This window comes from Anser brachyrhynchus (assembly GCF_964034855.1).
Source record: "Anser brachyrhynchus genome assembly, chromosome: 27".
Lineage (NCBI taxonomy): Eukaryota > Metazoa > Chordata > Aves > Anseriformes > Anatidae > Anser > Anser brachyrhynchus.
Window position 1 is genome coordinate 5,922,097 of NC_137720.1, and position 23,871 is coordinate 5,945,967.

At 53.8% G+C, this 23,871-nt stretch overlaps 1 protein-coding gene and 1 long non-coding RNA gene across 2 annotated transcripts in view; both read left to right on the plus strand.

Moving 5' to 3' along the window:
* GRM4 (glutamate metabotropic receptor 4) overlaps positions 1–8,890 on the plus strand; it is a 98,022-nt gene extending 89,132 nt beyond the window's left edge. The window contains exons 16-19 of the mRNA XM_080569236.1: positions 419–605; positions 822–1,556; positions 1,718–1,901; positions 2,228–8,890. The gene's annotated coding sequence lies outside the window, so the exon portion shown is untranslated. The remainder of the gene's footprint in view (positions 1–418; positions 606–821; positions 1,557–1,717; positions 1,902–2,227) is intronic.
* A 359-nt stretch (positions 8,891–9,249) lies between these two features.
* Positions 9,250–23,612, plus strand: LOC308183328. Its single transcript, XR_013942405.1, has 7 exons — positions 9,250–9,481; positions 12,295–12,394; positions 12,844–12,982; positions 13,085–13,620; positions 14,624–14,740; positions 15,304–15,454; positions 18,142–23,612. It is a non-coding gene; the product is annotated as an uncharacterized lncRNA (long non-coding RNA).
* The last annotated feature ends 259 nt before the right edge of the window (positions 23,613–23,871 follow it).

A 23,871-nucleotide genomic window follows, 5' to 3' on the forward strand; every position in this document is an offset into this window, starting at 1 on the left:
TCGGGCTGGGAAGCACGTCATGCGGCGCGGTGGCACTGTCCCCAGTGTCACCCTGCTGGAGCTGTACCCGTCCAGCTCCTCCAGACAGGTTGGGCTGCACACCGCATCCCAAAATGCCAGGGTGGTGGCGTGAAGTGCCCGTGCTGTCAGCAGCCCGGAGGCTCAGGATGTCGATGCAAACGGCTGCCGAGCAGCCAGAGACGTGCAGGAGGCAGCCGGCTTGAAGTGCAATTTGCATTTTAATAAAGAAAGTTGTATTTTTTCAGTAATTTGCATTTAAATCAAGCGTGTTTCATAACTGAGCATCATCCCTCTTAAAGGGGCACTCTGAGCTTTACCTAACTTGGGGAAGGTTAGAGGAGGCTTTTACATACCCTGCTCCAACAAGGAGCAGATAGCGTCACTTCTCTGCCCGCAGGTGGTACCTGCTGCCCCCTCACCTGTGCGTTTCGGCCCACTGGAGCATCCCAGAGCGCTCTGCAGTGCCGATGGCACCCGAGCAGCCCTGGTGTGAGCAGACAGAGTGGAGGCTGCACGCAGGAGACGAGGGGATTTGCACAGGCACAGGACAGAGGCACCCCATTAGCAGCTGAAGTAGAAGCAGGGTAGGCATACACATTCCCAAACCTGGGTGAAGATGGGAAACTGCTCTCGGTGGGGAAAAGGTAGCAGAGGGAAACAGGGCAGAGGATGTAAGGAAATCATACGTTTTTTTAAACTGTTTCAGATGAGCTCAAGTATTGCTTTTTTGTTGTTGTTCTACAAGTCTGAAGCTCTTCTCCTTTTAACTCCTTTTTGTACTAAAACCATTCATGCTCCAGCACAAAACACAGGATCTTGAAAAGAAATGACACTTCTGAAGGCAAACAAGCAGGAGATGTTCTGTTCTGAGTGTGCTGAGAAGCTTCTCCCCCTCCAAATGTAATGAACTTTTATTGCTGTTGAGAAGTTCCTATAAAAAGACATTTTCCAGTGCAAAAAAACCTTGCATCAGGGACCTGTTTGACTGGGTCTACAGGTGATGGAGCTGAAATTACTGAGCGGTGCCCGTTCTGCCTCCAGAACCTGCCTGCAGCATCACCTCCCATCTCCTGAGGAGCCCTACCATTACCTGGGGATGCCTGAGGGCCCACTGTAGCCTCAGAAAAGCTCTCTGTTGGCTTGTTTTATTTATCTATCTATTTTTATTTTAAAGCTTTTGTTTTGATAAAAACAGTGAGTTTTCTATCAAAGCCATTGCTGCCTTTCATCCCTGGGGAAAACTGTGAGAACGGCTGCCTTTTAGCCACAGCTGATTTAGGGGATTGGGAGCCTTTCATGGTCCTACTTTTATCTTGGGAATGGGCAGGTCTCCTTGTAGGATTTGAGTGTTTGGGGAGGCAGAGGTCAATGCGCTGGGTGAGGTTTGGGCTTTGTCCTGCCCACGGGAGGCTCCAACCCTTGGTACCACGAAGACGGGCACAGTACCTTTATGCTTTTCCCTTTGGAGCCAAACCTGCCTGTGAAGAGGGAGCTGGAGATGCTGCTGTGTGTTAACTGAAGAGCAGGAAGCCCAGGTATTGAATTTAGCATTTAGTGCTGCTCAACGAGGGGAAAGCAGAGGAAGGAAGGGCGCTGCTTCCTTGTTAAGCACCTCTGTTGGACGGCAGGTTGGGCTGGGAGTGTTGTGGGCTAAATCCCACCCTGATTAACTTTGCTGCTCTAGGCCTTCCAAAAGCGGTCGCTTGCCAAGGATCTGCCGGGTCTCTGTCCTGGAGGTGATGGCCGTGAGGATGCAGCCTGGCTGCTCCCCCAGCTCCTGCTGAACGGGGGGGCGCTGAGATGCCACCGTGGTGCTGCGCTGCTGCTGCTGCTCCTTTTGGTGAAGGATTGGAGAGCTGCGAAGAGGAGGTTGAGTAACAGTGGGTATAATTCAGGTTGATTTCTTCCCAGACTCTTCATCTGCTGAACGTGTCACCAGCCATGTAGTATATGGGGTGTTTCGTATCAATTTTCTGCAATGCCAGGCCATAAATAAAGAAAATAAATGTTGTGCCTGTTAATCAGTCGCTGCTCACCCAAATGAGTTCCCTATATGTTTCCCCGTTCTATAATTACTTGTCACCCACTGCTAGTTTGTAACTTCTCAGGCTGTGATTCTGTTAGGTGGCTTTTTCCCTCTCTTTTGACAGGATTAATCCGTTAGTTGTTGGGTTGTTTTTTGGTTTTGCTTTTGTTTGTATTCCAGGCGGAGGACGTTAAAAACCTATTGATTTGCAGCGGAGGTTCCTCGTGTGTTGGGAGCTGAGGGAAAACAATCTCCAATCAGAGCCGTGTTTTTAATGTCCAGAACAAATAGTCGGTGGTACCTGGTGCTGTGCAGTTCGTGCCAACAGAGATGTTCTGCAAACGTGCATTGATTTAAGCCTGCCGCCGTTGCTGGGAGGTGTCTGCGGCAGTGCTACAAGATGAGGAGCAGGTGCTGAGCGGGCTCCTTTTTCTGTCTGTTTTCTACAGCTTCCCAATGCTCTGCAAGCTGCTGCTCGTTGCAGTATTCAGTTGGTCAGCGTTCACCCCACAGTGCCTCTCCTCCTAGACCAGCTCTTGCATTTTGGGTCGGTTTTCTTGTTTTTCGGGTGGGGAAACTGAGGCAAGGAACCCTGCTCATGCCTGGGTTGGTGACGGCCTCCAGGAGAGAAATCCAGGCTCCCCATCCAGCAAACCAGGGCAGGAGGTGGAGGAAACCTGCTGAGAGCAACCACTTCTGGTGAGGAGAACTTTAAAATAGATAAGTAACAGACAAGAAACGGCTGTGAAAGAAAGCATAATGTAATTTCTCAGCCAGGCCCTCCAACCCTGAAAACAGAGCTAACTGCATCTTCCTTCCCCTCACGCTGAAAATAATTGTAATTTACACACCGAAGGGACAGAGCCTCTGGAACATCATGTGGCAGGAAAGTATTAACTGCAGCTGTCACGTGGAGCTGTTCCCAAGGACTGGTTTGTTAGGTGGGAGGCTGGAGATGGATGTTTTTTGGGAAAGAGATGGATTTTTTTTTGGCTGAGATGGATTTTGGGGAAAGAGCATAGGGGGAATGAGCAGAAGTCAGTGGTGAGTGCACCCCTCATGCCTCTCTGGGCTGCCTGGCAGAGCTGCCTGCTGCACACGGGGGATGCAGTGCACTTCATATCCATTGAAGCCTTCCAGTATGTTCATTTGCCTGGCAGCCTCTGCTTTGAAGAAAGAATAAAAGACCTGCTTTCTAGTGCAGCAAAGGATAAAACACAATGGGGAAGTTGGTCTGCTATACGGGAGGAATAATAGGTCTATTAGGTTAACACATTTTCCGTGCACCCAGCCAAAACGTTTCATTAAAACAACGGGGCTCCTCCCTCCCCTGCTAATAAATTAACCTCTGCACAGGGGACGGATCTGCGGAAAAGATTCATTTACCGGAGCAAAGCACGAGCCTGCGCCTGCCTGAGCACCGCAGCTCACAGGGAGAGCTCAGATCCTGGCTGGAGCCCCCCAGCCTGGGATGGAGGCTTGCCCCTGAGCCTCCAGTAAATAATTTAGGGGGGATTCCTTCTTTGTTTCCCCTCCTTCCCCTGCACGAGGTCTGCTTCTGGTGTCAAACAGCCAGCTCTCTCTCCTCTTTCCCTGGGCGGAGGGGGCTGCTGCTGGCTGTGATTTCGTGGCTGTGGGCATCCATAGCTCTGCGCAGGAGTCCCTGGGTCCATCTGGGGTCAGGAGCCGGGGGGCTGCAGAGCACACCCGAGCCTCCCAGCCTGTCCTCCAGCCATCCAGGGACCCGGGACGGCATCCTTCCTCTGCTGGTTTGTAGTCTTACAGGGCTCGAGGATGGCAGGAGCGGATCTGGGGCCCCTGGTGAGATTTGGAAGGACAGAGGCCAAGCATCCATCTGGCTGTGAGCTCGCTGCTGTCACCCAGCCCTCAGAGCGCCTCTGGGCCTTGGCACCTCCGAAAACAAGGCATTTTGTGAACGGTGCGTGGGATGGGAAATTGTTGTTTGTGTTCACAGAAGCTGGAGATCAGATGCTCTGAGCCGTAAACCAGCCTCATCGCTCAGGGCAGCGCTGGCAGAGGGAGAAGGGATCGGAAAAGCATCTTCTGAAAGCGTTCAGGTAGCTTTCCCTGCCGGAGCAGCCACTGCTGCAGGCTTTTTGGTAGCTACGGCAGTTCTTTTGTGCCACCAGCAGCTTGACGAACCCAAAATGCACAAACAAACCTTCTGTAAGGGCTGCGCTAACACCGTGGAGCTCCCTGCACACCTGCTCCAGCAGCCAGCCGCCCTGCTTTCGGGGACACAGGGGACCAAGCGCTAACAAACACAGACAAGGCTTTGCAGCCAGCAGGCTCGGTCCAGGCACTGAGATCTTATTGCCAGTCAGGTGCAGCCTCGCATTCCTCCACAGATTATTTATCAGGATAAATAATTATATATTAGGGCCACGGTGGATGCAAATGACATAATTAATAATACATGCTTCGAGAGTAATTTGCAATTTAAAGTGCTGTATAAAAGCCTGGTATTAACAATACTTATTTTTATTTATTTATTACTGGCTCTCAAAATCTCCATGGTGAATAATTTTCCATCTTTTCCATTTTTTAATTTATTTCTATGGCTCTGGGGAGAGTACAGGCCACCTCGCAGTGACCTGGTCAGGAAGGGGATGGGCTGGGACACCCCGATACACCCTTGGCTGGGTTATGGCTCTTGGCTGGCCATTTCTGGAGGCCGGTGCCCTTGGGGATTAGTGTCTGTGATCTTATTAATAGGCTTTGTTTGCTTTTTTCTCTTGTACCAGTCACCTGGGAATGTTTTGCTGCTCTTTTGAGCTGCGCTTTTGGCTGATGCTTGGTGAAAGCATGTTTCCAAAATAGGGAGGTGGTGCTCGTGCTGACTCCTTCAGCACGGCAGAAATGGTCCGTGGGTGGGATCTACAGCCCTTGGAGTCCTGACGTCTGCCTCGCAGCAAGTGCTGTGCCCAAAAAGCAGTCTCTGCTTCCCCCTTAAGTTAATGTCTCAAATACACGGAGACCGTGAATCTGGACTCCAGGCTCTGCCTTCCTGGTCTGGGAAATTCAACCCTGCCACTACCACGTCCCTTTGCTACTAAAAGGGACTTAACTGGTTTTCTCAGAGAGGCTGAAAGATGCTGAGCGCTGGGGCTGTGATAACAAGGTGAGAAGTGGCAGGAGTGGATGGCTTTTCCCTTAGTAAGACGGCCAGAGAGCTGTTCTGTGCTGAGCTCTCCTGGCATCCATCTACTAGCTCAGGGGAAAAAGCCATGGTGCAACTTTTTTCCTTTTCCTCACCACTGCCCTAAAAGCCCTTGGGCAGGCTTGCTATGGAGATGCATCTCTGGCCTCATTCCTGCAGCACTGAGCGCCTGAAATGAAGTTATCCTCCGCCCGCCCTCCCCTGGGTGAGGCGGGGAGCGTGTTACAGCACATTGCATCCTGCGCTTCTGCTCTCAAAAAAAAATCTTAGCGAATCTTCTCCCACCTGTCAGACACCCAGCCGTCCCCGACGTGAGCCCAGCATGTGGAACGGGCACCGTTCGGGTGCTGAGGAAGAGGGGAGGGAGGAAGGAGAGCTTGGCTATGCTTGCAGGAGCCCCAGCACTTGTGCACCCCATGGAGCTCGGCCCCGGGGGGGTGTGCGGCGGCTTTGCCGGCTCTCTGCTGTCAAAGTACTTCGTGTAACATGCTCATCCTGACACTCTGCTGCCTGTTCCTCAAAACCCAGCAGAACCTGGTGGGCGCTCAGATGGGAGGCATATGGTACAAGTCGCTCTGCGTTCACCCAGCAAAAACAGGATCGGGAAATGGGTCGGGGAGCGTGGGCGGAGGGAAGCTTTGCTGGGTGCTCCGGGAGCCGTCCTGCTGGCAGCTGCTTCGCAGCGAGCGTAGCAGAAATTCAGCTGAACGGGGGGGTCCTGGGGAGATCTTTGTGGGGCTGTCCTGCCAGGTGAATTGGTTTGGCTGCGGGGGGTTGCGGGTATTTGGTGTGGGAATGCAGAGGTGCGTTTGGGTGCCGGTCACTGCCACTGGTGAGGTCTGGGGGTGCCGCTGGGTGCTGGTTCTTACAAGGGTGGCACCCATGGCTGAGGACTGCCTCTGCACGCCCTGCCCCATGGATCGACCCCACGGGCAGCAGCTTGACCTGGGATTTGCAAGCAGAGTGGAGTACGTGCAACTCAGACCTAAAATAAAGCCAGATCTGGGTGCTCACCATGTCGCAAAGTCCTGGGGCCTCTGCAGCAGCACTGCCCGCAGGAGCTGTAGCTGTGGTGGTGAGGAAGCTCGGTGCCAGCTCGGCGAGGGAGCCCGGTGGGATGCGGGCACCGGCAGGTCTGTGCTGAGCGTGGCGGTGCCACAGCTGCTGGCCCATCTGGCAAAGCAGCTGCCAGCGGGAGCTGGGGTTTTGCACGCAGACGCGCGGGAGGCTGGAAATAGCAAGCGGGGAGAGAGGAGGCACCCGTGGTGTGAGGCCGGTCTGGGAGCAGCAGCACAGGAGGGAAGCATCTGGACTTAACCCCGATGTGCGTCGCGCCAGTCGGGCACCGGTGATGTGCAGGGGGTGAGCGGAGCTATGGGAACCCAGGAAAAGCAATATCAAAACTCTCATGGGGCTTTGGCAGAGCATAGTATAACTGGTTGTGATGGCTTCTTGGTTTCTTTTAGGTCTTTGCTGCACCATGGGAGGCAGCAATCCTCTGGGCAGGGGGAAGGCAGGACCAGAAAGAGTCTCGGGGAGCGAGTGGCTTGGACCTGGGGCATACCTGCACTTGGCACAGTGGTCTGGGGGGAGCTGGCCTGCAATAGGAGGCTATGGAAGGCTTGATTAACGTGGTCTGAGGGCACAGTTCTGGGCTCATGGGCACAGCCCTGGTCTGCACTGAAGTGTTTTAATGCTGCTTCTGTGTTTGTAACAGAAAAACAGCGCATCCTTGCATCCTTCTGTTTCCGGAGCCCCAATGCGGACATCCCTTGCAGGCAGAGATTTCCATGTGAGCAAGCCGCAGGTATCTCAGCACAGGCTCTGAACCATGGGTGAAGCCTCTGGGAAACACACCACGTGCACAAGTAACGTCCCCACGGCTCCTTCAGCGCGTCGGGGCGCTTGTGCCGAACCGCAGCTGCGTGACAAGGACGCCCGGCTCATCCCTGCAGGGCACTGGGGGGACGTGGCAGGCGACAGGCCTGTCAAAGCACTTGGGATTAGAGCCTGTCACAGCCAGGTTTTACTTATTTTATTTCAGGCAGCCGCCCGCCGCTCCTGCTCGCAGCGCCGGGGAGCGGTGCTGGCACACAGCGGGGCTGTCCCTGCTCACAGCCCGGCTCCCCACGGGAGGGCAGGGCCCTTCCTTGATCTCAGCCCTCTCATCCGTCAGAAACCGAGCTTTATCAGCTCACATCTCGCCAGGTGACTTTTCTCCTTTTCCTCTTGCCACCAGCAAGCCTAATAATCCTCCAGCATCCGAAGCACGGTGTGATTTCCCCAGGCAGCGCTTGGTCTGGTTCGTAAGGTCCCGGTGGAGCCTGGAGGAACAGGTTGGTCTGAGACCCATCAAGAGCTCCAAAAGTCCAGAGGCCATCCTCAGCCACCTGCAGGAGAGTGTAGAAGGTGATTCACCTCCAGCCGCTCCACGGAAGAAAAGTCTCTTTTCAAAAGTAATCTGACTTCGCCCGTCCCGGCTTTTCGAAGTTATTGTGGCACCTCAGTCAGATTTCTGCAGAGATTTGTCATCCAGGAGCTGGGTTCTCTTGGCTGGGTTCTTCTCGCAATTCGTCATCACGAGTATCGTTTACCCTCTGAAGTCACGTCTTGCTTTTAATCAGTCTTTACCATTCAGGCATGCTGCAAACGGCTCCCTCGACGGCAAAGCATTATCCTTCTTAATGAGCAGGACTTGGGGGACACGGGGGAGCAGAGCAGCCCATTTCTCTTCATCACCACCAATAGATCAGAGCAAATCAGTTTTGCAACAACTTTAATAAATTGATTCAATTTGGCAAACCAGAAAAAAAAAAAAAAGAGAGGGAGATTAAAAAGTAAAGGAGGAAATAATGTGAGATGCTTCCAGCAATTGTGGTGGATGGTAAATCTCTTCTTTATTACTCCTTTATTATTTCCAGAATCTGAAGTTTAAATAATTAAGCAGAATAAATGGTGGATGAGTATTATTTTCAAGTTTTATTTATTGATTCTCAAAGGACAGATGTGCACAGAGACCCAGGCATAGAGGAAGCTAATTTCTCCAGTGGTGTAAATCAGCTTAGCATCCTTAACATGAATGTCATTTAAAGGAGATTTACACAAGCTGAGAATCCAGCCTCCTCATTTTGGGAGGAAAATATGGAAAACTACGTAGGTTTTAATATTTTTTGTTCTGTCTTCTGTGCAATTCATTTATTTTCCAATTTAATAGCACATCAGGTATATTTTTTGTGTAATTTAAATACATTTATTGACAGAGCTGCTCACTCTGAAAGTCTTTTTGGGAGCTTGAAATTGGCCAACTCTGTATGCCTGCAGGTTTGGACTCATGGCATCTCTGAGGCCGGGCTGATACCTGGAAGATGCTGGGCTGCCCGTACCTGCGTGAGTTACAAAATATTTGGGAGATGCTGGAAGTGGGGCTGGGCTGGGTGCATTTGTAGTGCCTGGGAAAAGATTTCCCAGAGCCAAAGGCTTAATTCCTTCTTCAGGCCGCTGCGCACCTTGCTTTTGGTAATATCCGTGTTAGCACCCTAGTTATCCATTTAAAACACGTGTGAGACCCCAGCCGGTGGGAGCGCACCCCTCTGAGCTCCCCGGGGTGCCCAGCTGTCTCTGCACCATCTCGCGGTTGGGGATGAACACCTGGTGCCTTCGCTGTTCTTAAATCGCTGCTTTAATCTCAGGTCACCGCTGCTCCCGTGGGCACCCTGGGGGCTCCTGTCTTCCCCAGGAAAGCTCCAGCACCGGGATATTTTTTGGCATGCAGAGGAGAACAAGGTGGCGGCGGCGGCTGCTGCAGCAAAAGCAACAGAGGCCTCAGAGAAGCAGAGGAATGCCACCTGGTGTTAACAGTGGGGCCAATTAAGGAGACCAGGAATTAAGGAAATCTGACACCTGTAAGTAGATTAACCCAAAGGAAATGCAATGCTATGTGAAATTTCAGCTACGTGGGGAGTGACCTGTGGATGAAACAGCCCTGTGAGCAGATAAATAGGTGGGTCCCTTTCTTATCTGACCTTGTCTGCCCATTAAAACCAATTAGGGGACATCATCTGTGCTGCTGTACCCGATGATTATGTGCACTGGGGTTGGAGGTATTGGCATTTTTCAGGAGTCCCTAATTCAGCTGCACCAGCTCGCTCTGGGCTAATTTAATTATGCAAAGACATCTCGAAAAGGTGTCATGAGAAGGAATTTCTGGTGCTTGTGAGAGTCCTAAAATGCAAATGCGGGTAACACGGGGGTGGGTGAGTGACTCCAACTTTTATGGCTTTGTTCTGTACTGATGAGCTCGAACGTGGCTGCAGGAAATTTAGTTCCAGCAAGAAGGGGAGAGTCTCAGGCATCAGGAGCTTGCCTTGGGTCCTTTCTTATCTATTACCAGCCTGGAAATGAAAAATCTGGCTGCGATTTGTGGTGATTGCAGGACAACAGAAAAGCTGTTGACATCTCGGATCCATCGCCATCCTGGTTTTTTTTCTGTGCTCCTTGATAGGAGCGGCAATTGGTGTCTGGGGGGAGAGGTTGTGTCGGTGGCCTTCTAGCTCCCCCAGCAGCACTTGCTTTGTGGCGTGCTGTGCCGTTCACAAGATGTTCGGGCAGACTGAAGGAAAATCAGGGAATTTCTAAGAGGTTCCAGAGGAGAGCCTGGAAAAATGCATTTGCTACCAAATTTCCAGATTAATGCTCGCCTTAGCAGGATGATCCCTGCAGCTAACCTGGCTCCCCGTGGGGAGAGACACAGCCCAGAGGGGCTGATGTGCTCGGAGACACAGGTCTTCTTATCTCACTCCTGGGAAGCCAGGAGGCTGGGTTACGGTCCTGCCTCTGCCAAAGTGTGTCAAATTCATCTATTTATCCAGCATATTCTCCACAGACTTTTTTTGCCTAGCTTTAACAATGGGGACAGCTGTCACCTGCCTGTTCTAGAGGAGGTATGTGGGTTTAGGAGGAACTGCCTGTGGGACTGAGTTTTGGCTCCCACGCTCTCAGCAAGGGTGAGATTTGCTCCTTCAAAATGTCACTTGCTAAACAACAAGTAATGATAAACACTTATTGTTATTCTTCTTTTTCTTTTTTTCTTCCCTCTGTGGGAGTAGATGATATTGCTAAGTGACCGAATACTCACTTGACCCTTGAAAATGCAAGAATCATGTTTAATTCATATCTTTTATTTATGGGTTTGGGCTCCTCCAGTTTCTGTCCTGAGATGCGCGGCGGCTGCTCTGTGCACGGCTGGAGCTCTCTCCAGGAACAGCCGTCAGGGCCTCGCTGCAGCAGTAATGGGCTTGGGCACTGTGTCAGCTCCCTTCATGCTGATGAGAGCTTATAAATATATATATATATATATATATACACACATATGGGAACTTTTGCAGTCAAACCACACGGATGTTTTCGGTGGAGCATCCACAGCTCACTGCCCACCTGCCTGCCATCAAACCAAGGGTTTTCCAGCGGTACAGCATCAAGCAGATCCCTGCAAGACAGCAGCCTGGCAGGATGGGGAGGGAGAGAGACGCGTCTCCCTGTCCCTTGTCCCCAGCCCCACGGTGCCCCCTGAGCCTGAAGGTTGGAGCAGACAGGGCTGGGAAAAAGCTCTGCCCCCATGACCATGGTCCAGCAAAGCCAGGCAAGGATCTGAGCACAAGGCAGAGATGTGTGCAGCTGGGAGGCCGTGAGTCAGATTTACAAGGACGTGATCTATCAGCCACGAACTGATGACAAAAATGGCTGAGTGGTGCTGGGTAGAAGGCGCACGGGCAGAGCTGGCTCTGGAGTGCCCTCCGGGATGAATGCTTGTTAGGAGGTAAATACAGTCCCGGGCTGTGTGACCCAGGGCACCCGAGCAGAGGGGCAGGGATTTAATCCTTTCTCCCAGCACGGCGATGGTTAAACCACTGTACTGCAGACAGCTTTGGGCAAAGCATCACAGAAAGGAAATGGAGAAGCAGCAAAGGGAGGGAATTGCAGCCTGGAGGAAGATAAAGGGTTTAGAGAGGATGGCTGTGAAGAAAGCGATTAGAGGAAATTAAACATGGACAGGCTGGAGACGGAGGCCGGGGAGGGGAGGAGGCATCTGGCTGTGCTGGTGCAAGGGCACATTGCAGGGCAGAGGAATTGTGCTCGTCACTGAGCAGTGCCGGCGCAGGGAGGAAAGAATGGCACCAGACAGAGTAGGAGGCTTCCGTGCATCAATAACCAGCCAGGCAATCCTGGCACCAAGGACCAATTCTGGACTGAAAGCAAGGAGCACAAATCCCAGGGGTTTGGAGGAGGCAGGAATATGTCAGCTCCTGCCTAGTGAAGCCCTAACACACGTGGTTGGTGAACCCGAAGGAGCTTTTAGTAGAGCTCTTCTGTCTCGGTTTTTTCAACCTAGTGATTAAAAGTCCAGCATGGAGATGCCTCTTCTTGTGGCCAAACCTCTTGCAAGGGGCAGACAACTGTGTCTGGTTAGTCGCCTTGAACATGGCAGCTTCATCTGGGAAGTGCTGTGGCTGGTGGATGCATCGTCCCCAGGATTTTGGTGCGCTGGCTTCTGAAGATGCTGGAGGACCAGTCCTTGTAGTGGAAAAGCTGAGGGCAAGACTGGACTCTCGGGACAGATGAGGGTGCTCTCGCTTGTCCTAGTGATGCTGTCAAATGCACTGGTGTTGCCTTGGTAAGGGAGAGAACATGAGGAGCTCCTGGTTGTCTGCAGCACGTGGCTCCTTGGAGCTGTGTGAGGGCACGAACCTGAAGCTTCACAGAGATCGCTGCCAACCTTCGGGAATATCAGCGGTGTCACACAGGTGTTAGTGTGCTGACCACAGGTGGCCGTGCCACATCTTAGGAAGGATAAAGAATGATTGGGGAAGTTGGGAAGCTCTCCACAAGCCTCATCCAAAAAGGATGCCGCTGGGAGGGAAATGCTCTGGGTCGTGGTTTGAACCTTGGTTCTCCTCTCCCTCTGCCCCTTTTCTTCTTAAAAAATAGGACGGGATTAAATCCCATCAGTAGCTTTTAAAAGCCAACTGAAAATGTCCTTTATTAAATTACTACCCTATTGATCTTGCAGTCATCCGAAAGGGGATTGATTGAGGACTTAAACAGACACGCAGCCGGGCCAGACGCTCAATTAATGTGCATAAACGGGCAGTGAAGAAGCAATTTTCGGAGTAAGTCAAGCAAAAGATCAATCCTGTTTTGCCTTCCATGCCAAAGTTGCTTGTGTATTTATTTTTACGTTAGTTCATCTTCATTTGTTTGTCCCTCTTATGATAAGCACCTTGCTGAGAGGTGGCACTCAAAGCGCAGCTCGCTCCATTCCCAGAGCCATCGCTCCTTTCCTTCAGGCCTTGGAGAAGGACACGTGGGCAGCGGGGTCAGGGAGAGCCATGGCATCTCAAAGAACCCCCACCTGAGGGTGGTTTTTAGCAATGTACACCCCAGGTTCTCCATTAAAGTCTTACAGAAAGGGCAGTGTGAAGCAGCGGCGGTGTCACCTTTTTTGAGTACTCACGTGTCTGATGAACCTTGAGTTGCTCTCCCAAGTCTGGGGAATATCTGGGGGGGAAAAAAAAAATCCTCTTTATTGACTGTTTCCTGCCTCTTCACCATATGACAGTTCCAGGTGGCTGCTGGAGCAAAGCAAGCAAGCACAATGGATCTACAAATGCTTAGCTTTTCTCTGGATTTTCCTACTGATGCTGCAGGGAGAGCCCATAAACATTGCTGAAGAATGGGCCAGAGCAAAGCATCTGAAGGCAAGTCTCTACGCTGTGTTTGGTTGCTCTGTGTTTGTGAGCAAACTGCAAGGAAGGCTCTGTTTTGCTTTTTTTTTCCTCTATTTTTTTTTCCCCCTTTAGGCTTAACAAGAATCTTGATAAGAAATTCTGGTCTCTGAAGGCCACCAGCCCAGATCCGCTGGCTCGAGCTCTTTGTTCCCAATCTGCCTTTTAGCCGCATATCGGCTGCGTCACCCCATGCATACGAAGGGGATCGCTCGTGGTTTGCAGCAGTCTGAGGAGAGCGCAGAGGCAGGCTGCCGAGCCCTGGCTGTGGGGAAGGCTGAGCCACGTCTTCTCATGGCTCCACGCGGCTCAGCCACAGACCTGGTGAGCCCTGCGTGATGCCACATGTCCCCGTGGCACGGAGCCATCAGGTCCTTCCGTGGGGAACCAACGTGACTTCACAGCAGTGACACTGGGGACCTTAACTGCGCTGCTGAGTGTGCAGTGGCAGGACTGGAACCCAGTCCCCTGTGCTGGTTCCTGTTCACCCAGCTTCTCCTAAGCAGTGGTAGAAACGCCTGCATCTCCTCCAAGGAGTAGAATGGGAATTTGCTAGGGTGAAGGACACCTGATCCGCTGCGCTTGGGGAGTACGGGCTCAAAAACGTCCAGGTGAGCTCTTCCACCTTCCCTTCTCTCATGTCTTTGTCCTCTGCTCCTCGCGGTTGGGTGGACGTGGTGTCCCCAAGATCTCTGCTGTTGGGGCACACGGCAAAGGCGGCTTCTCCCCGCAAAGCTGAGCCCTCTCCTCCCGTCCCACCAGACTCGGCCGTCCCTCTCGCTGCTGCTCCATGCAGCATCATGGCTCTGTGAGTGTCCTTCCAGGACGGGGGGACTGTGTCCTGGCCTGGCATCGCTGCTGAGTCACCGCAGCCGGCAGCTTCCCCGTGCCTTAGCAGCTTGGCCCTGGCGCAGGCAGGAGGCGACGTGCTCGGAGCTAAAGCCATAATTAGCCGGAGCTCGTTGCAAAGGCTGGGACTGAGGGCTTTTCCTGTCTGTTATGTCTCGAGAAACCTTTCATTATGTGGACGGGAAAAGCTTTATTGCCTTCCCCTTTGCGCAGCGAGGGATTTCCTCTCGCAGGCAGGCTGCGCTGGTCAGACAGCCGGGATGGGCTGGGGGCTAAGGGTGCCCTGGGGTTTGCCCTTTTTCCCCCCCTGGGAAAAAGGGGTTGGAGCTGCTCGAGGTCCAGGGAGAGGGGCAGGAGGAAGGGATGAGAAGGGCCTTGGGGTGGGGGATTTGCTCAGTCCGTGTCTGTTCTGCCCAGTGACTTGGGAGCAAAAGAAGGAGCCCCCCTGGGAGAGGGCAGGAGCGCAGCCCCTCTCCCAGATTTTGGGAGCGGAGGCTCGGGGGGTCCCAACCCATCTCCTCTCTCAGCCCACGGGGAGCGGTGGAGAGGAATTGGAGCTGGCGGCTCCTTTCTCCTCTCTTCTTTGCGATACAATCACTTTTAAGGAGGATAAATTATTGAATGAGTGAAATCTTCTGTGAAGAGTAATAAAAATGTATCTTCAATTAGAATGTGCCGAGGCTTTTTACAGCACCTGAATGGGAGCTGCTCCTGCGGCAGATAGAGACCTCTCATCTCTTCTCTTTCTTCCCTTGTCTTTTTTAGCCCAGGATTGTTGTTCCTTCCCTGCTCAAGATTGGCTGTGCAGGAACAGGCGTGCACCCCAGCAGCAGGGTCATGTCAACAGGGGGGAGTGGATGATCTCTTTTAAACCAAGACCTGGTCAGTAATGGAAAGCGTTTTTGGTTTGTTTTTTAATTTTTAATAGCACTGCTCTTTGAGTTTCAGAGCCAGTATTTTATTTCAGTGGGTTCCTTTACCCCTGGTAATACAAGCTGTAATTTAATGTGATTCTGGTAATAAAGGAATATGCCTCCTTTCTCTCTTACTTGTTCTTTAGTTATAATCAAGTAAGTGGAGCATGTCATTAATGGGCTGCGAGCACCGGAGCGTGCCTGGGTGAGATGGGATTGGTGGCGCTGTGCGGGTGGGGATGGGAAACCCACGGTCCTGGTGGGTCCTGGTGGGTCCTGGGCATGGGACGAGGAGCTGCTGTGCGCCTGGCAGGGCAGCCAGCAGTGCTGTACCGTGCCACGCCGTGCCAGCCATGCCACCTCGAGCAGTGGCGGGTTGGGTGCTGCCGGGCTTTGCCTCCCCACGGGGATGCTGGGGAGGTGGGACGCCTGCCCGGTGCCCTCCTGGCACCACGGCCTGCTTTCTCCAGCTGGTGCTTGCTTTCCCTTTCCCTGTGTCTTTACAGCCGTTGGGTGTTTTTCTTCTCAAAGGTAGCCTCTGCAGCATTGCCGTTGTGCCTGAAGCAGGACCAAGCTGCTGACTACTTGGCTTTGTGGTCTGCTCATCCACCACGTGGCTCTTAGGATTTATCCAGCGCCCTTCCGACCACTGCGGCTGCATCGCTGACCAGGACATCAGACAGTGAGTGTTGGGGTGCTGGGCTGGACACCCAACAACCAGGAAAGCCCAGCAGCTGTGGGAGCACCAAGCAAAGCTGCTGCTGTGGGCAAAACCCTCCGGCCAGGGTGTGCTTGGGGTGCTGAGATCCCCCCAGCTGCTCCCGTGATGGCAAGCAACCAAAGTTGTCCTTTCCTGAGGGCAAGCTCACCGAAGCTTGTCCAGAGCATCACCACCCATATATGACTGTAAATTTTGGGGGACAGAGGGAAGGAATGATTTATATGTATAGCTGAGATTTTATTTGCATTTTAAATCACACTCCGGCTAAACTAATGGACCCCCTATTTATAGATGACTCCAACATAAAGTGACTGCTAATTACTACAATTAATATAGCGTTAAAGGCTTGCCAGCCAACTCCACTGCAACTTGTATCGCCTACTCATTTTCAATTAAGGCACATTGACAAGTAAAATACGCAGTTATTAAGAGCAGAGCCCTGTTGCGTAATTACATTTTTCTAAGGTCATTAATCTCCCACAATATACAGTTTTACACCCAGTGGCTGGAAAGGGGGCAGTTTTGAGGGACGGCCCATTGGAGGGACAGTGGTAGCATTTAGGGAATGCAAACGAGGTGAGATATTTATTTTATTTCATCCTGCCCTCAGATGGTGTGTGCATGTCCTTGGCTGGGCATTCGTCGTGTCTGTAGCCAACGGGTGCCCTGCTAAGCAGACTGGCCCTGCCATGCAGCACCCTGGGGTGTGCCAGACGCCTGTGAGAGCCCAGATTTTTTCTGCATTTGGGTCAAGCAGAAAAGCCCCGTGTTTGTGGAGCTCTTGGATAGGAGCTTTCATTCCGCTTCAGTATGTGTGGTTATCTCTGCTGTCAACAGCGCTGCTGATCCCGAGGCTGGAGATCCAGGCAGCTGTGCTTCTTGTTGGCGCAATTTAAGAAGCCTTCTAACACCACCAGGATGGCTTTGCCTCTGCAGGGAGGGATCAGCTTTGGAGAGGAGCCCCTGAACATCAGCCCACCGAGGTGCTGGGAAGGATGAGCAGCCACCAGCTCGAGCAGCGAGAGCGCTGGTGTGGGACTCAGGTGCTGGCTCTGCCGTGAAAGCAAAGCAGGTCACTGCCTTGCACCAAGTTCCCTTCTCTGCTACGTGGGCAGAGGAACACTTACCCCTTTGCAGAGCCTTTGAGGTGTTACTAAGCTTCGTAGCCCTGCAGAGCACTCACCGTGCAGGACTTCAGAAGTGCCCAGGCCTACAGTGGAAACCCTGCACCTGCTCTAATCAAGTTTTCCTCATTCATGCCCACGTTTATTATTATTTCTCAAGCTCTTTGGAGACACCCAGGCTGGGCTGCCTATTGAGTAGGACTTTCTCCTCTCCATGACTGGGGAGGAAGGTGGGAAGGGCTCTGAGCTGTACCTGTGCTCTTTTGGGGGCCAGAGGGAAGGTGGAGACCCCCTGCTTTGCTCTCCGTGCTGGGTGAGGTGGCAGGGATGGGAACGGCTCCTGCACGCCAAGGCTGGGCAGGGGATCGTGGCAAATGCCAAGAACGGGGCTGAAACCTTGTGTTAAGTCTGTGTGCATTAACTCAAGCCCGCAGCAGCACAGCCCTGAGTTGCTCCCCCCCTGGGTCCAAGCTTTGCTTGTTTGAAGTTTTGTGCGGTTTTCGTCCGAGCGTTGGTAAAGACGCTGCCAGCCACAGAGGGGGCAAAGGAGGGAGCGGCCGCTCCGTAAAGCACAAGGTGAATAAATAAAGAGAAGCCAGAATGAAAAGAGGCTTAACCGCAAACAAGCGAGCAAACACCCAGAGCAGCGGAGGAGCATCGGTTCCCCAGTGCCTCTAGCAGCAGCTGGTGAAATCATGCGCAAAATATTGCAGCGTTAGGGCACACGCGGCGACAAGGTGTAGTGCTGTGATTATAATAAAGACAGACAAGGGCCTTTAACACTTCCAAGCTGATGCTTTGATTGACTGCCTGAGACTCGGTGCTGGTGAAGCGGCGGGAGCCTGCTGAGCGCCCGCTGCAGGAGCGGGACCGGGGGGCTGGGGAGGGGGCTGGTGCCCACAGGGGCTCCCTCCCCGTTGCTGGGTAAGCTGCAGGGGGACGTCTGGGTGTACGGTGCGAGGCTCAGGGTGTAACCCATCACCCACCCTGTCCTGCAGGAAGACACCGTGAGCTTTTGCAGGTCTCGCCTGGTTCCCGGCAGGTAGCAGTTTGGGGTTTTCTCTGCATTTGGAGCTGAAGCTGCTTCGCCGAGCTCAGTCTCCTCTCTTCAGTTCACGGTCTGGGCTTTGTATCTGTGGTTCTACATTTTTTCAGGCCCCTTGGACACCATCTCGTACAGAGCTATTCGATACAGCAGCTGCTCATCTGTGTCCAGCCAGGTATTGCAGCACTCCGCTGCTTCCCATAACTCCAGGGTTTAAGCACCCAGCGTGGCCCTAGGCACTGAGCAGCAGTAAATCTGCAGGCCCTTGCTTGCCTCTGGCTTTACTGGCAGCATGGGGCCACTTCCAAGGACTGAAGATGTCTGAGGAGCTCTGCGCAGAGGGATGGCCATCGGCACACGCTTTTGCTGGTCCTTGGGACATCTTTGTGTGTGATTCCCAGAAGGGAATGGCTTCTGCTTCTGGACCGCATCTGGGTGATGTGGTTTTTTTTTGTGGTTTTATTTATTTATTTATTTAGGGACTGATCCTTGCGAGAGGTGAACGTGGCGGGCTGTTCCCAGGCGAGCCGTGGGCACGGTGGCTGGCAGTCCCGAGTGTGCTGTGCTCCGCCACGTTGCCCACTGGAGGCTGCTGTGAATTATGGATGAGCCGAGGAGAGGAGCAAGACGGGCCCAGCATTAATCACACCTCGACAGGCTCCTGGCTTTCTGATTTGCTTGGCAGTTCTCCTTCTGCAGCGATCCCCTAGCTACCCTGTATCATGCCCATACACACAAACACATCCGTGCTTTTTCCTAGGGGAGAACAGCTTCCCTGCATGGGCTGCAGCATCCTGCACCCGCACCCTGCCAGCAGAGCCCCGATGGCAGCAACGAGGCAGAGCAAGGTGGGATGGGTGCCCCATCCTTCCCCTCCCTCCTGGCTGTTTCCCTTCTCACTGCTTTGTGGTTATGAATAAGATTTGCTCAGATTTATGGCACTTCTGAGGAGGTTTCTAGGAAGAGACGCCTTTTGCCCACTAAATTACCAACAGCGCTCTCTTCCTTCTCTCCAGGGTTCAGATCCATGCCGTGACTGACATGAAAACTTCCCAGCATTGGAGGCTGAAAGAGACAAACAAGCAATTTACCAGGAAATTATCCTTTGGGATTTCTTCTCTCTCCAGTCAATTTAATTGGGTGAGCTCAGGGGGGCTTTAATTGCTGTGCTCAGTGCACAGCTTCACCCCCTCCTTCCTTTTTTTGTCTCCGATCCTTCTCCTTTCCTCCTCCTCCTCTTCTTCCTTCCCAGCACCGTTTATCTCCCTCCTCCTACAGCATCTCCCCTTCTTGTTTTTTCCCCAATTTCTCTTGGAAATGGTGACAAGCTAAAAGCCGAAATGCTGCTTGATTCCCTCGCCCAGTCACAGCTGACAGGTTCTTTAAGATTTTGGTGCTTCCCGGGAGGTGATGAACTGCCGCGGAGATGCCTTGGGTTTGCCCAGGGGATTTACGAGGGCTGCGGCAGTGAGCAGAGAAACATCTGCTGGGTGCGTGCTGGTTTGTGAGGTCCAACGGGATGTGGGCTGTGGTTTCACGTGAGGGGCCGTGTTTTGCAGCGGGCATCTCCTGAATGTGGCCCAGCCGGGGCTGAGGCTGTGGCAGCCCAGCGTGGGGCTGGGAGCCCTTGGCCACGGCTGGAGCCTGGAGGGTGCTCCCTTATCCCTGCTCCCGCTTCCCATATTCATGGGATCTCAGACCACGTTGGGTTCGTGGCCATCGTACTTGCATAAGGCAACTGTGGAGCAAAACTTACACCGCCCTAATTAGTCTCGGCTTTTGCTTGGCCTCAGCCCAGAGCTGGTTTCAGGGAATTTTCTGGGTCAGATTCTCGGTGGCGTCCTCCCAGAGAGGCGCCTGGTACTGAAGGGTGGTCCAACAGAGGACTTTGCCAAAAGGCTCTCAGAGGGCCACGGGGATGGGGGAGATAGAGAGGGACGTTCAAAGTCCATATCCCGCTGCTTCCTCTGGGGTCTGGAGTGTTCCGCCCATTACCAGCCTCCCTCCTCTCTGCTCAGTATTTGCCAGATCTCGCTCCTCAGCCCGGCCCAGCTGCAGCTCACCAAGGTGAGCTCAGTGCGGGAGTTTGCAGTGCATTTCACGTCGGTGTCTGAATTTTATGTAGCGTCTGGAAACGCAAGAGAATAAGCCAACCCTCTCCTTGGCCAGCGACAACAGATTTGTGGCTCAGTTGTGGTCCCCAAGGACACCGCACAAGCATCCAAGCAGCACGTGCAGCGCTGTGATGAACGAGGGATAATTTAAAATGGCAGCTGAAGTCCAAATTCTGTCTGTGATAAATACATAAACCAGTTAAAAATAAATTGATTAGCCAAGGATATCCTCTTAACACTCTTTAAACTCTAACATCTGTTTGTAATAAATAATTCAGCCGGTAGATATTAACGAGGAGGCCAGGCGCGCTGGGAGAGGAGGATGCTCAGCAGCTCCACAGAGATGTGGCGCTGCCAAGAAGCTCGAGCTGGAGGAGCAGCATGGCCACAGCTGCCCTGGGGCTTTGGTGTGAGCGTGGCAGCCACTTGCACACCCAGCCGTGCCCCATCTGACACACACACACCGTTGCACAAGTGAACGCAGGGCAGCAGGCGTGTGCTGGGTACGCACCCGGCTGCGTGCACAAGCAGCCCAAGCTGTGCACGGCCCAGCCTGCATCCTGGTAGCGTCCCCGTGGATTTATCTGCTCGTACAGCTACATGCAGCCACTACAGCAGGGAGCCTGCTGCGTTTGGTGCGTGCACACTGTGGTCACAAACACAGGAGGTGCGGAGTGGAATCAAATGCACGTGTGTGCTTTCTGAGTATCGCCATCCCCCTGCAGCATCCCAGGGAGCGAGCGGCGGGACAGAGCTGGGTGCACGACCCCGGCTCCGGGCAGCAGATCTGGCTGTCACAGACTGGTAATTGTTGGGTTTTTCCTTTTTTAAATCAGTGCTAACAGCTGCTGTGCCCGATCCACGAGGGGTTGCTTCTGGCACTCGTACTGAGCCATCAAGCCCAGGATCGTCTCTCTGCTCAGACGGAGGAGCCAGCTGGAGCCAGACCAAGGCCGAGGATGTGCAATGGGCTGTGGGGACTGGGGGGATGCCCAGCAGCTCCGGATGGGGGGACGGGGGCGAGGGACGCACCTGCTGGTGCCCAGCCAAGCTGCTCGCTGTCCTCCAGACGAGGCAGTGCCGATGGCATCACTCTGTCTGTGGGAAGGACAAATCCTTCAGCACGGGAACATCAGGAGGGGCTGTCCAGCACCCAGATTAGCCAGTTCTGAGCTGGTCTTGCAGTCAGGGACAGAGCTGGATGAGGCCTGAGACAGGCAAATGCCAGAGCCTCAGCCCAGCTGAGGCGCCACGTGCAGGAGGGCAGTGAGGGGGTGCCCAGCGCAGTCTGCCTCGTGTGGCTTCCAGGGCTGTGCTTCAATCCCCACTTTGCAAACTGGGGAGCAGCTGGGTGCAGAGGGGCTGGGACGAATTCAGGCTGCTGGGGCAGAGCCCGCTGTCAGCATTGAGGGTCCGAATCTCTGCGGTAACGGCTCCTTTCTCCAGCAGTTTGTTAGCCTCTTAGTACTTTCGTAGCGCAGCCGTGCAGCAGTCACAGAGCCACAGCCTGGGCAGCGTCTCTTGGAGCCCTCCCACGGGGTCAAACCCAGTCTTGACGCAAGATGCTATTGTTCCCTGCTCCCACAGGCTCCGACTGCCATGGGCTTTCAGCTGAATTAGCAAGAATTAAGTTTGTTACTCTGGAAACTTGGTTCAAAATGCGTTGCCCTTTCCCTCTCTGGGCTAGAGAACGCGTTGCCCCATGCAGAGGGGACGTCCGTGGGCTGAGGGCTCAGCCAAGGATCGTGGGGACAGGCCTCCCCCACAGCGTGTGATGGTTTCCTTGTTGCACATTCAGACCTTCTTGTACGAACCTGTCCTTCCATGCACTGTGAGGCCACCCAAAACGAGCAGCAGCAGCTGGGGTTGTTAATTGGTTAATTGTTATTGTGAAGCAGGGACTGATGATTGCAGAGCCACTCAGGCTCTTTACGGCCCTCTCCGAAGCTCCTGAAATGAAATATTTTGCCTCCCCTATTTTCTGCTGCTCGCTCAGCTTCAGCCCTGGGGGCAGGCAGCGGCGACCTGCAGGCTCCCACAGGAGGAGGTTTTCCTGGTCACGCTGGGTGGCTCAGCCCCGTCCTGGCATCTCCTGAGAGCAATGGGGTCCCGGAGGGAGCACGCACATGCCCCAGCCGTGCCAGCATGTGTGTGTGAGACAGGGCAGGAGGGGGGACAGGGGGAATGAGAGAAGGGTCTCAGTCCTGCTGGTGAACCCCTGGGGAGATGGTCGGGGGGGTGCCTGGGCAGGAGGGGAGCTGGACGCTGCGTTGTCTTCATCCCCAGGCTGATCTCTAACGTGGTTCCCAGCCTGCCACCTGCGAGCGTCGCTCCCTGCTGCTCCATCCTCTGCCGAAGCAGCTCCCCGCGCTCCCGAGGCCACGCCGAGGTGCTCCTCCCATTAATCACCCCCCTCCGATCGGTGTCTGCTGAGGAATTAAAGCCATTTGTCACTGCTGCCCTGTTCCCACCCGCCCCTCTCCCAGCACGCTCCTGAGAGCTGGCTGGCTGCTCACGGCTGCCCTGATGTCTCTGCGTCCCCGTGTCCTCGGGCACGATCCTGTCTCCATCTGCTTAGAAACATCCCAGGGTGTACACGGAGCCCTTTCTTCTGGTCTGCCCCACTCCAGCCCCATCCTGAGCTGGGACCCCCCCAGAATTGGCTGCGTTCAGGGGCTACCCCTCAGCCTGGGGCTCACTGGTGCCTGTCTCCACAGCCCATCCCTCTGGCCCCTGGCAGCTCAGCTCCCCACACTGCACAAAAAACCTCAGCCGGGGACATCGCTCGCAGAGCAACAGGTTCATCCTCACCCTCCTCCATCCCCAGCACGGCGCTGCCTCGCCACGCTCCCTAAAACCCGCTCTGGCTGGCAGCACGGCCCCTGGGAGCGTTCCCCTGGCAGCGAGCAAGAGCTGCTCGTTAATTAGCCTCCCGTTACTCCTGAGCATCCCCTGCAATAACACACAGTTCCTGCCTTTTAACTACCTACAAGTAATCACTCAACCTCCAATAAAAAGGGAAGGAACAAGCCCCTGGTCTTGTCGTTAGCAATCATTTTCCTCGCTGCTAACCTGCTCCTGCGCTCTCATTTTTCTCTGCGTCGCCCCAGTTGCGGTGGGGAAGGATGGGAGCCGAGCCTGGCACCAGCCCCGCAGCCGCACGCTTAAAGGGTGACGTTCCTCCTCCAACCTTTCCTGCCCGGCCCCCGGGCTGGTTTTAAGGGCACGGAGGATTCTTCTGCATGGAGCCGTGTCCTCGTGGTGCACGGAGACTTCCCGTGCAGGGCGCTTATCTGTGATCCACCGAATTACCTCGGAGACTCCTAAATCCTCGTGGTGTTTCCTCTGTGGCCCAGCTGGGGTTTAGGCTGGGGTAGCTGCAGGCACGGCCGCAGGGAAAGGCAGCTGGTGTGCAGGGCATTGAGCAAACCATCCAGGAGGAGCCTCTGGGGTAAAGAGGGAAAAGGCTACAGATTTGCATGAAAAGGGACAGAAAACGTGAGTGACCGTAATTGGGGGGGGGGTTGCGTTAGCCCTAGGAATCCCCTATGAGCCTCAGAAAGGCAGCCTCTCCCCCTAAACGTCTTATAGCACCGATGAAATACAGACCTGTCTGAGACGTCAGCCTTGCCAGGCTATTCCCAAGGAGCTGGTTGCTTTCTTCTCTTGTTGCCTGTAAATCCCCGACACGCTTAAAGCCTTTCTGCTGATAGGGAGCCTAACGCCTGAGCCATGAATAAACCTGCTGAAACTCTCTGGCTTAGCGTGCTGAATGTAATGTTCTTAGCCAGCCTCATCGTGGCAAATCTCCATATTTCTCAGGGATAAACACTCACCTCTCCTCCCTCTGTCTTTTGCTTTATGGCTGATTTTCCGCTGTCGGGCTGTAATTGCTGGAGGATGCTCCCAGTCCCTGCTCTGGGGCTGGCGGTGGGGGGCATGGGGAGATGGGGCTGTGGGCTGTGACGGGGACAGGTGAAGGGCTCTTTGCTTCTCCCTGTCCCCCCTCTCACCTGGCCACTGCCGTAACCATAAAAAAAAAATAATGATGGGGGCTAAGGCTGACCCAGACAAACTGCGTCTCTTCTGAGGGCT